Source organism: Monodelphis domestica, chromosome 2 (assembly GCF_027887165.1).
Source record: "Monodelphis domestica isolate mMonDom1 chromosome 2, mMonDom1.pri, whole genome shotgun sequence".
NCBI classification, from domain to species: Eukaryota; Metazoa; Chordata; class Mammalia; order Didelphimorphia; family Didelphidae; genus Monodelphis; species Monodelphis domestica.
This window is the reverse complement of record NC_077228.1, coordinates 542,586,111-542,594,839: the sequence shown is the minus strand read 5'-3', so window position 1 is coordinate 542,594,839 and position 8,729 is coordinate 542,586,111.

Below are 8,729 nucleotides of genomic sequence, written 5' to 3'. Positions count from 1 at the left end.
TCCTTCCATCTGCCATCAGCCCCAGGAGCACAGGCACCCCATTCGGCCCGGGATGTGCAGGCCTCTCTCTGGCTGACCCCGCCAGAAGCCTTCCACCAGGGGAGGAGGGTGGAAGGTCCCGTCTCCTTCCCTTCTGCCCTTCCAGTGGCTTCCTTCTCGCTCGTGCCACTCTCAAAGGCCAGAAACTAACCGGCAACCACTCCTCCCGGGCCAGCCTGGCGCATTTGCTCCAGCCTCTCCTCGGGCCTCTTGAGTCTCCCATGATGCTGCCCTGTGCTGAGCTGCACAGGGTAGCCGAGGCACCTCCTCTGAGCACCAGATCTCCCTAGAGAGCCCCCCTGGCCACCGCTGCCTGTGCTCTGGGATGGCGCAGGTGAACAGAATCCTCCCCAGTCCTAGGAGGCTCCATCTCCATAAGGGCCTCTGGGCCGGAGCCAAGGTGTGTGTGTGGGGGCGTCTATGGGAGAGCCCCCTTGGGTGGAGCCCAACAAGGGCCCTGGGCCAGGTGAAAATGGCGGCCGGGGCCTCGCTTCTCCCTCTCCCTCACACTCCTCCCGCCTGTGCACAATCCCTCTTCCCTGGGGCTGCCCATGTGGATGGGATTAAACCCTGCTGTTCCCAGGTCACTGCACTAGGCGCCAGGCCTAAGGAGAAACGCGCCTGTCCTCACCGAGCTCAAGTCCATAAGGTCGCTGCCGGGCGCATGGGCCGAGAGTCCCTCCAGCGTTTGTTGCACACAGGTGCAGAGACCCAGCCCTTCCCCTTGGGCAGCCGGGTCTCTTTTCCCAGAGAGAGACCCTCCCTCGACCCTCGGGCTCCCTGCCTGCCCTTCCAAGTTCCTCCTTCCCCCTGTTGCCAAGCCTCGGCTCCCTTTCAGTCCCTGCTCCCAGAATGGCCTCATCTCCGCCCCTTTGGGCTGTGCTCTTCCCAGGTACTCCATCCATCAACTTGACTGCTATCCCCAGAGAGTGCAGACACAGCCCCCGGTCAGCTTCCCTTCTCTCTCCTCAAATCTCTCTCCCTTTCCTCCTCCCCTCTTTTTCTCTTCCCTTTCCTTTTCTTGATCTTCCTCCTCTTCCTCCTCCTCCTCCTCCTCCTCCTCCTCCTCCTCCTCCTCCTCCTCCTCCTTCTCCTCCTCCTCCTCCTCCTCTGCCTTCTTCCCCTCCTCCTCCCTGTGTTTTTGAAGTTCTCAAGTGGATGAATTACTCCACCTTCCCACTCTGGTCCTTTTCCCTTGGAGTTCTCAGAACCTCATTTTCCAACCTTTACCCCCAAAGCAGCCCCTCTCCAAATTCATGTTCAGTTTCCCCATGTTCCGGGTGTTAATTCCCCCAAGAGGAGGGCAGGAACTTTCATTTTTGGTTGGTTTTGTAGCCCTGAGTCCTAGCATGGTGTGTGGTATGCAGTAGGTGCTTCTCCATTGCTTAATTGGTAGAAGTGCTCTGAGGGTCAAAGATTCAGAGATGGAAAGGACCTTGGAAGGTAGGAAGTCCAACTTCCATGTCTTCCAGAGCCCACAGGAACAATAATGGGTGATGGAGCTCAGAGCAGCCAAGGCATTGTGGAAAGAGTCTTGGGTTCAAATGCTACCCTTGACATTTACTCTTGAAATGATGGGTACATGAGAGGATTTTTGGAATCCTGGCATTAGGGCTGAGGGATTCTGGGAAAGGAAACTGACCTGAGAAAAATCTATAGGAAATTCAGGGCCTTTTGAACTGAGTCCTTGACCTGGCAAGACCTACTCCCGGGCTGAGGATTTCACCAAGAGTCATAAGAGAATATCCTGTTCTTCCACAAATCTATCATCTGTCATATCTTTAGCCCCTCTCAGCTGAAAAGATACCTCAACCCCCTAAAGGGGGCCGGGGACTTTAACCACAAAAAGGTGTGAACACCCACTTCATACACTGAGTGGGAGGTCTGTGACCCACGTGTGAAAGAGTGGGCAGTCCTGGAGTGGAGCGTCAGTTGTGGTTGGTAGACGTAAAAATTTAGGGGAAGTAACACAAGAGAAAAAGGTCTTTAAAAGTGGAAACAGAGACACACACAGACACACTTGGAGTGAAGAGAGACACAGAGTGAAGAGAGTCACTTGGAGTAAAGAGAGACTTGGAGTGAAGAGGGACACTTGGAGTTCGAAAGAGACACACTGGGAGTTGAGTCTGCTGGAGTTGAGGCTGATAATCTGCTAATTGAACTGACACGTGGTGAGTGTAAAGGCTGACTTCCTTCCTTCGTCTTCTGGAGGCATCAGCCTCTGGGAAAAGGCCCATCATCTTGAGACTCCTTTCCCCTGGCTGGGGTCTTAGAATCTCTACCTGTCTCAGAGGAAGCTCTCTCTATTTCTGTCTCTCTCTCTCTGTCTCTCTCCTTTTCTTCTCTTATGTTCTTCCCTAATATCTTCCCTCTATTGTAAAATAAACTACCATAAATTCCATTTGACTTTAGTAATTTATTTTTGGGATTTAGAAATTAAATTCCTGGCAACCAATTAAATATTCTATCCAACCATAAAACTAACCAGAGGAACAGGGGCCCAGTCAGAATTTCAGGACCAAGAGGAGAACTAGAATTTAGGGGTACAGGGGAGCCAGGGCCCTTCTTGGGTAAAGGCCAGAGCACAGAGGATAGCTGTGACCACACCTGTCCCCAGATCACACCATTCTAGAAGCACTGAAAACTTACAGACCCCAGAACTAGCTCTGGAAATAGCAGCACAAAAAGCCTGAAGCTTCAGCTAGGACATTCCCATCCCTACAAGAGCTTTAATAGAAAGTTAAACTTTAACATAAAGTTCAAAGTTAAGAAGTAGGTTGGAAAATGAGCAAACGACAACAAAGAAAAAGAATTTGACTATAAAAACCTACTACAGTGGAAGAGAAGACCAGAACATAAATTCAGAAAAGGATAGTGTGTGGTGATATGAAAACAGCTACATCCAAAGTCTCAAAGAAAAATGCTAAGTGGACCCAAACCCAAGAAGAATTCCCATAAGAGTTAAAGAAAAATTGGAGAAAGAAATGAGAGTAAAGCAAGAAAATTATGAAAAGAGGAGTTTACATAGACAGGCTTGGTCAAGGATGTGAATCAATTATGTTGGAATAATTTCTTAAAAATGAAGGAGAGAATGAGGAAGGCATTTGAAGAAGAGGGAAGAGAAAGGTAGAATGGGGAATTTTTCTCACATAAAAGAGGAATGCAAGGAAAAGCCTTCATACTGGTGTTCCCTCCTAAAATTAGGAGTTGGGGGTGGCAGGTAATGCTTGAGTCTTATTGTCATCAGAATTGGTTCAAAGAAGGAAGAATATGTATGTATATGTATATACATATATATACACACACATAATTGTGTATAGAAATTTAACTTACCTCATAGAGAAATAGAGGGGAAGGGATAAAAGAAATGGGGAAGAGGATGATAAAAGAGAGAGCAGATTAAGGTAGAAAATAGTTAGAAACAAAATGTTTGTCTTCTAAGCATCTCTAAAATCTAAGTATTGATTACAAGACAGAAAAGTAGTAAGATTTAGGGAATCAGGGTAAAGTGACTAACTTGGGGTCCTATAGCTAGGAAGTGTTTAAGTTCAGAGTTGAACCCAGGTCCTTCAAATTCCTTACCTGGCATTCTATCTACTGAGCCACCTAAGTGTCTCTGCAAAATGGTCTTTCAAGAAGAGACAAAAGAAAAAGAGAGAAAAAAGGATAAAGATAAGAAAATAGGATGGAGGGAAATACCTAGTGTTTAATTTGAATCTGTTACCCTAAAAAACTATGATCCCCAGCAAAACTATGATTTCGAGAACCCTACTCACTTCCTGTCATTATGTGCTGACATAGACAGGGTATAAATAGGGAGGTGTTCTGTGTCTAACTCTTTCCTTCCTGTTGAGGCTTTGGTGGAGTGAGGAATTTTGAGCAGGTAGAAAAAACTTAATCATGTGGTTCTAATTTGTTAGATAATAAACTTTGTAAAAAATAATACTTAAAGTATTGGACATTAATTTAAATCTTACATTTATGGTGACCAGAAGTGTGATTCAGAACCCTTAATTCTCTCTAAGTAGATTAGTTTGAAAAGAAACCATGTTTCTCCTGCCATGGTTTTTTTGCTGCTCCCATCCCCTCCAGGGAACTCTCTTCAGAGCTGCCGCCTATTGCTGCCGACCTTGCCTCCTGTTGCTAAATCCCTGAGTGATTCCAACCACCTGCCCCATACCTCTCCTGCCTCCCTGCCTGGGTGGTCCTTGCAGAGCCATTGCTTCTGCCTGTCCTTCTTCTCCTCCTCCTGCTGCTGCTGCTGCTGTTTCTATTGCTGCTGCTGATTGGAGCTGCTCTCCAGAGTTTTGGAAAGTATAAATCTCTCTTTCTGTTACATTGCCAATAGCTCACTGCTTGCCTTGGAAGCCCAAGTATGTTTCCCTTAGGCAATAATTAGTCTCCTAAAGGGCCTTTACCTGAAGAGAGCTTCTACCCTCTTAACTCCCTGTCCATGTGGCAGGGGAAACAAGCTACTCCCTGGAATTCCCCCCCCCCCCAGGGAAGGGGAAGGAAGGTTACTCTTTCAAAAAGGAAGTAGAATTAAAAGCATGGCTCATTCTATGAAAGAGCAGTACATTACCTATCTCAAACATCTCCCAGTTTTAGGATGTCTTTTCTTCCTACTGTTCCTGGGTGTAGTGGTCCTTGTGATTCTGAGGAGAGATGCATCTCCCTACACCCTCTTGCCATTCTGATCTGCCCAGTCTCTACAATACATTCAATATGCGATTCCTCCACAGTATGTTCAATGCAGATCCCAGAGGTGCGACCAAAAGGAACCTAAATGGATAATAATCCTGGGGAGGGGAAGGAACCTTAGAGAATCTGGAGGTGGATTTTAAGCCTTTTCAGACTCCATTGTTTTATGAAAAATCTCTGTATTGGGGGGGGGGGAAGAGTCAAGATGGCAGCTTAGCAAGCAGCAAAAGTGCAGACCTCATGGAAGACCCTTCCTTAACCGATACAGACTGAATGCTCCTAGGGCACCGAAATTCAATCTGAACAACAGGACAGAAGCAGGGAACCCTCCTTCTGGACTCAAATCAAAAGGTATGCCCCCCCAAAGCCGGAATCCAAAAATACTCAGGGCTAAGGGGAAGGCAGAGGGTAGGTCCCAGGACCCCTCCCCCACAACCCAGAGGGCTGAGCCCCCAGCAGCAGCGGGAACCGCTGAGCGGGCAAAGGTGCTGGTTCGCAGGGTCTACCTTGTGAGCAGCGGGGTGCCAGGCTCGGAGCATCCAGCTTGGACAGCGGGGAGGAAGCCAGGGAGAAACAGGCTGTGGCTGGGTCCCTCCATCGGGCTCCAGTCTCACCATTGCCTCGGGGCACATCCAGACAAATCCAGTTAAACATAATCCCATCAGAACTCCTCAGAGTTTAGGGAGGCAGGCAAAGGCACTTGCGGACAGCAGAGAAGCAGCTGGAGAAACTGCACAGAGTCTGGGTGGCCCATCCTTCCAGGAGTCTTCAGAGCCTCAGAGCTTCATACCACATACAGCCCAACCCAATTGAACTCAATCCAATCAAAAACCTCCAGAGGACAGGGAAGATAACATTCCTCCCCTAGAGACTGTACCAAGAGATCTGACAAAGCTCCAAGAGGGGAGACTGACAGCCCCAAAACCAAAACAAAATGAGAGGAGCAAGAGCACAGCCAAATACGGGGAGCAAAGAAGGGGTAAACTCGAGCAAACAACAGAAAAAGAAGAAAGAAATTACAATAGACAGTTTCTGAATAGGTAATGAGCAAAGAGCAAATGAAACAGAGGGGGAGGACCCAGCAAAGGAAAAATCAGAAATCCCAGTGAATTGGATACAGGCTTTGGAAGAACTCAAAATGCAATTCAAAACACAATTAAGAGAGGCTGAAGACAATTGGGAAAAGAACTTAAAAACTAAGATAAGTCATCTGGTCGGGAGGGAAGCAGTACAAGAGAGGGAGGGAGTGGGAGGTTAATTTTAGAAATACTACAGGGAAAATAAGGGGGGGAAAAATAGGGAGGGGGTAGAAAGGGAAGTAAAATAAGGGTGGGAACAAGGGGGACTGTTCAAAAGCAAACATTGGTGTAGAAGGAAATAGTGAAAGAAGAAAAGGCAGGTAAAGGAGCAGAAATCAAAATGCTGGGAAATATACAGCTAGTAATCATAACTCTGAATGTGAATGGAATGAACTCACCCATAAAACGCAAGCAAATAGCAGAGTGGATTAGAGTCCAAAACCCTACCATATTCTGTCTACAAGAAACACATATGAGAAAGGTAGATACACATAGGGTGAAAGTAAGAGAGTGGAGCCAAATATATTGGGCATCAACTGACAAAAAGAAGGCAGGAGTCGCAATCATGATATCCAACAAAGCCAAAGTAAAAATAAATCTAGTTAAAAGAGATAGGGAAGGTAATTACATCCTGATAAAAGGCAGTATATACAGTGAGGAAATATCTGTACTCAACATGTATGCACCAAATGGCATAGCATCCAAACTTCTAAAGGAGAAACTAGAGGAACTCAAGGATGAAATAGATAGAAAAACTATACTAATGGGAGACCTGAACCTTCCTCTATCTGATCTAGATATATCAAACCAAAAAATAAATAAGAAAGAGGTAAGAGAAGTGAATGAAATCTTAGAAAAATTAGAGTTAGTAGACATGTGGAGAAAAATAAATAGGGACAAAAAGGAATATACCTTCTTTTCTGCAGCACATGGTTCATTCACAAAAACTGACCATGTATTAGGGCATAAAAACATTGCAAACAAGTGCAAAAGAGCAGAAATAATAAATGCAACTTTCTCAGATCACAATGCAATGAAAATAATAATTAGTAAGGGAACATGGAGAGGTAAATCGAAAATTAATTAGAAATTAAACAATACAATTCTCCAAAACCAGTTAGTTAAAGAACAAATAATAGAAACAATTAATAACTTCATTGAAGAAAATGACAATGATGAGACATCCTTTCAAAACCTATGGGATACAGCCAAAGCAGTACTCAGGGGGAAATTTATATCCTTCAGTTCATATATTAACAAATTAAGAAGGGCAGAGGTCAATGAATTGGGAATGCAAATTAAAAAATTAGAAAGTGAACAAATTAAAAATCCTCAGGTGAAGACTAAATTAGAGATCCTAAAACTCAAAGGAGAAATTAATAAAATTGAAAGTCAAAGAACTATTGATTTAATAAATAAGACTAGACGCTGGTACTTTGAAAAAACAAATAAAATAGACAAAGTACTAGTCAGTCTAATTTAAAAAAGGAAAGAAATAAACCAAATTGACAGTATCCAAGATGAAAAAGGAGACCTCACCTCTAACGAAGAGGAAATTAAGGCAATCATTAAAAACTACTATGCCCAATTATATGGCAACAAATATGGCAATCTAGGTGATATGGATGAATACTAAAAAAATATAAATTGCCTAGACTAAAAGAGGAAGAAATAAATTACCTTAACAACCCCATTTCAGAAAAAGAAATTGAACAAGCCATCAAAGAACTCTCTAAGAAAAAATCCCCAGGTCCAGATGGATTCACAAATGAATTCTATCAAACATTCAAAGAACAACTAATCCCAATATTAAACAAACTATTTGACAGAATAGGCCAAGAAGGAGTTCTACCAAATTCATTCTATGACACAAACATGGTACTGATTCCAAAACCAGGCAGGTCAAAAACAGAGAAAGAAAACTATAGACCAATCTCCCTAATGAATATAGACACAAAAATCTTAAATAGGATACTAGCAAAAAGACTCCAGCAAGTCATCACAAGGGTCATCCACTATAACCAGGCAGGATTCATACCAGGAATGCAAGGATGGTTTAATATTAGGAAAACCATCCAAATAATTGACCATATTAACAAGCAAACTGACAAAAATCACATGATTGTCTCGATAGATGGAGAAAAAGCCTTTGATAAAATACAACACCCATTCCTATTGAAAACACTAGAAAGTATAGGAATAGAAGGGCCTTTCCTAAAAATAATAAACAGTATATATCTAAAACCATCAGCAAACATCATCTGCAATGGGGATAAACTAGAAGCCTTTCCAATAAGATCAGGAGTGAAACAAGGATGCCCATTATCACCTCTACTATTTGACATTGTACTAGAAACACTAGCAGTAGCAATTAGAGAAGAAAAAGAAATAATTGAAGGTATTAAAATTGGCAATGAGGAGACCAAGCAGTCACTCTTTGTGGATGATATGATGGTTTACTTAAGGAATCCTAGAGAATCAACTAAAAAGTTACTCGAAATAATCAACAACTTTAGCAAAGTTGCATGTTACAAAATAAACCCGCTTAAGTCATCAGCATTTCTATATATCTCTAACCCATTTCAGCATCAAGAATTAGAGAGCAAAATACCATTTAAAACCACCCTAGACAATATAAAATACTTAGGAATCTATCTGCCGAGACAAACACAGGAACTATACGAACACAACTACAAAACACTTTCCACACAGCTAAAACTAGATCTAAACAATTGGAAAAACATTAATTGCTCATGGGTGGGACGAGCTAACATAATAAAAATGACAATCCTACCCAAATTAATTTACTTATTTAGTGCCATATCCATTGAACTATCAAAAAACTTCTTTACTGAATTAGAAAAAAACATAACTAAGTTCATTTGGAAGAACAAAAGATCAAGGATATTC